The 3,568-nt window shown below is 40.0% G+C and overlaps 1 pseudogene; it reads right to left on the minus strand.

The window, feature by feature from the left end:
* Nucleotides 1-1,709: 1,709 nt before the first annotated feature.
* LOC115524051 lies at nucleotides 1,710-3,568 on the minus strand (annotated as a pseudogene).

Here is a 3,568-nt window from a genome sequence, read left to right on the forward strand (position 1 = left end):
AGCAGGCTCCATTCTTTCAGTGATGAGCCCAACGCCGGCCTCAATCTCAGAAACTGTGAGATCATGACCTGAGCTGAAATCAAGTGTCGGCGCTTAATCAACTGTGCCATTCAGGCGCCCGGAGACATTATTCGTAAATCTGTTTTGCCTTTATACAAGGAAATTGTTTCTGGCCCCTCTTTAGTTAGCACTCTTCATGAAAGAAGTAAATTGAAAAGTTGCAGTGCGTGTATTAATTCAACATAACACATGTGCAAGGAGCCTGACTATTCATTAGATGCCTTCATATGACACTCTTTTAGTTTCAAATTTGTGTTAAATTAGCATGCTGCTTTGCAGCAGACATGTGAGACAACCAACACTCACTGGAGACTGATGGCTTAGCTCTTTTCTTTTTTTCTTTTCTTTTCTTTCCTGGCACTTTCTACCTATGATTGAAAGTTTTGTGTTTTTGACAGAGTCCTGTGGGTTAAAAAAATTTTTTCTTAGTTAAATTAAGTAGGAAAATCAATACAGAAACTAAATGGTGTATAACAGCCTATAATTTTGGTTTTGGCTTCATTTCCACACTTTTTAAAATGTTAGTTCTTACCCTGTCACTGAAGAACTTGTATCTTCCTTTAAAGAGGGAAAAAAAAAAGTTTGCAGGTAGGGATTGTGAGTCTCAGAGTTTTTAAGGGGACTCACAATCCCTACCTGCAAACTTTTATACTAAAGTGCTTTTACCCAACCCCTTAATTTCAACTATCAAAGCAGTACAACACATACATTGGTTTAAAAACAATTAAATAGTACAAAAGGATTAAAAATGAAAAGTACACATATCCTGTCCTCCATCCCACTAGAAAAACATGATATTCATTGAACTCCCTAGGAAATGACTTTAAATCCTGTCTAGCTTTATTTTATATGGTCACTGCTATGGTCTGAATGTTTATGCCTCCCAAAATCCATATGTTCCAATCCTAACCCCTAAGGTGATGGTATTAGGAGGTGGGGCCTTTGGGAGGTGATTAGATCATGAGGAGCCCACATGAATGGGGTTAGTGCCCTCATAAAAGAGGCCCCAGCTCCCTCCCTGCTTGACCATGTGAGGATACAACTAGAAGTTTGCAACCCGGAAGAGAACTTTCACTCAATGCTGGCGCTCTCATCTTGGACTTCCAACATCCAGAACTATGAGAAATAAATTTCTGTTGTTTATAAACCACCCAGTCTATGGTATCTTGTTATAGCAGCCCAAATGGTTAAGAGAGCCACTGTCTCCTTAGCTCTAAATTACATGCTTATATACTTATTCTTTTTGGTCAGTTTTAAACACTGTTAACTCCCTGGAGAGGAAGATGATAAATGAACTATTTATGTATTATATCCTACTTCATCCTCCATCTCATATTTTGTTAGTTGCAGCATTATTTTAGTATTAAAAATACACAGCATTTACTTTTTTACTTCTAATTTTTGAAAAATTTACTATTGGGGCACCTGGGTGGCTCAGTCGGTTAAGCGTCCAACTTCAGCTCAGGTCAGGATCTCACGGTTCATGAGTTTGAGCCACAGTGCTGGCTCTGTGCTGACAGCTCGGAGCCTGGAGCCTGGATTCTGTGTCTCCCTCTCTCTCTGTCCCTCCCCCGCTCATGCTCTGCCTGTCTCTCAAAAAAAATAAACACTAAAAATTTTTTTTTTAATTTAGTATTTATTTTTTCTATTGGTTATATATTTACAACTTTAAAGAATATATTTATATTTTCACTTCCAGCTCTACCATCTTTAAACTCTTAACATCTCTCTCTCTCTCAATCTCTCTTTTTTAAAAAGACACATTTATTCAGTGTCATGACCAGACTATTACATTTAGCAATCAACAGCAAGCGTTCCAAAAGAGAAAGGAAGAAAGAAAGAAAGAAAGAGAGGAAAGAAAGAAAATCTACATTAAAACTTTGTTGGAAAAGCGACATTAAAGGTTTGTTGGAAAGCTTTACACTTTCCGTAGAATAGAAACTAAAATAACCTGTTATACAATTAGTCACAAATACAGTCGTTGAGTTTTTTGCCCATACACATGAGTAGTGCCTAAAACATGTCTTCTTTGTTGCAGCAAGGCCCTGCCACCACTTGGCTGTTTGTAGCCTGTAGCTTTCCTTGTCACTTTTCTGGCTTTTCTCTCCTGCTAAATTAAGTAGAAATGTTTCCTGGCAGTAATTAAAACCTTCTGCCACTGCCATAGCTGCTGCTGCTGCTGCTGCTGCTGGAACCGCCATAGTCACCTTGGTTTCATGGTTTGGCAAAATATTGGCCTCCACCACCACAGGGGCCAGAGCTTCTGCCTCCAAAATTTTCTCCTTTCATAGGTCCAAAATGTGAAGATTGATTGTTGTAAATGCCAAAGTCATTATAGCTTCTGTCATCTCCAAAATTGCTTCAACCATTACCAAATCTGTTATAGCTGTCCCCATCGCCACTATATCCACCACCACCTTGACTTCCACCAAAGCCACCTCATCAGTGAGGTTTCCTTCACGATCAAAGTTGTAGTTCCCACTAAAACCACTTCCACGACCACCACCAAAGTTTCCAGAATCACTTCGACGTCTTTAGCTGGATGAAGCACTAGCCGTCTCTTGCTTAGATAGGGCTTTCCTTACTTCACAGTTGTGGTCATTCACAGCATGGTATTTTTTTAAATTTGTTTATTATTTTGAGAGAGAGTACATGCAGGGAAGGGGCACAGAGAGAGAGAGAGAGAGAGAGAGAGAGAGAATCCCAAGAAGGCTCTCACAAACAATGAGATCATGACCTGAGCCAAAATCAGAGTCAAACGCTCAACTGACTGAGCCACCCAAGAGCCCCCAGTATGGTATTTTTGAATGACAATCTTGTCCACAGAATCATGGTCATCAAATGTCACAAAAGTAAAGCCTCTCTTCCTGCCACTGCCTCAGTCAGTCATGATTTCAATTACTTCCATTTTCCCATAATGTTCAAAATAATCTCTTAGATGATGTTCTTTAGTGTCTAATGCCACCAACAAAAACCTTTTTCACAGCTAAGTGGGCACCAGGTCTTTGAGAATCTCCTCTTGAGACAGCCCTCTTTGGTACCACAACTCTTCCATCCACCTTGTGTGGCCTTGCACTCATGGCTGCATCCACCTCTTCCACAGTGGCATACGTGACAAACCCAAAGCCTCTGGCGTGCTTGGTGTTTGGATCTCTCATTACCACAGTCTGTGAGTGTTGCCCATTGCTCAAAATGGCTCCTCAGACTCTCATTGGTTGTTTCAAAGCTCAAACCTCCCATGAAGATCTACCACAGCTGTTCAGGCTCTTTGAGAGATTCTGACTTAGACATGTTGGTAGTGGCAGGGGAGACTTTAATAATACTTGTTAGCATCCACAGGCAGAAAGCAACTCTTAACATCTCTTACCTTATTATTTATTATGTAAGAGAAAGAACACATCTACATTTCCCTTCAGCTTTCTTCCTTCAACTCTCTCTCCATAGAAATTTCTTTTTACAATTTTTCTAAAGTTTATTTATTTTGAGAGAGAGAGAGCGAGCGAGCATG

Source organism: Lynx canadensis, chromosome C2 (assembly GCF_007474595.2).
Source record: "Lynx canadensis isolate LIC74 chromosome C2, mLynCan4.pri.v2, whole genome shotgun sequence".
NCBI classification, from domain to species: Eukaryota; Metazoa; Chordata; class Mammalia; order Carnivora; family Felidae; genus Lynx; species Lynx canadensis.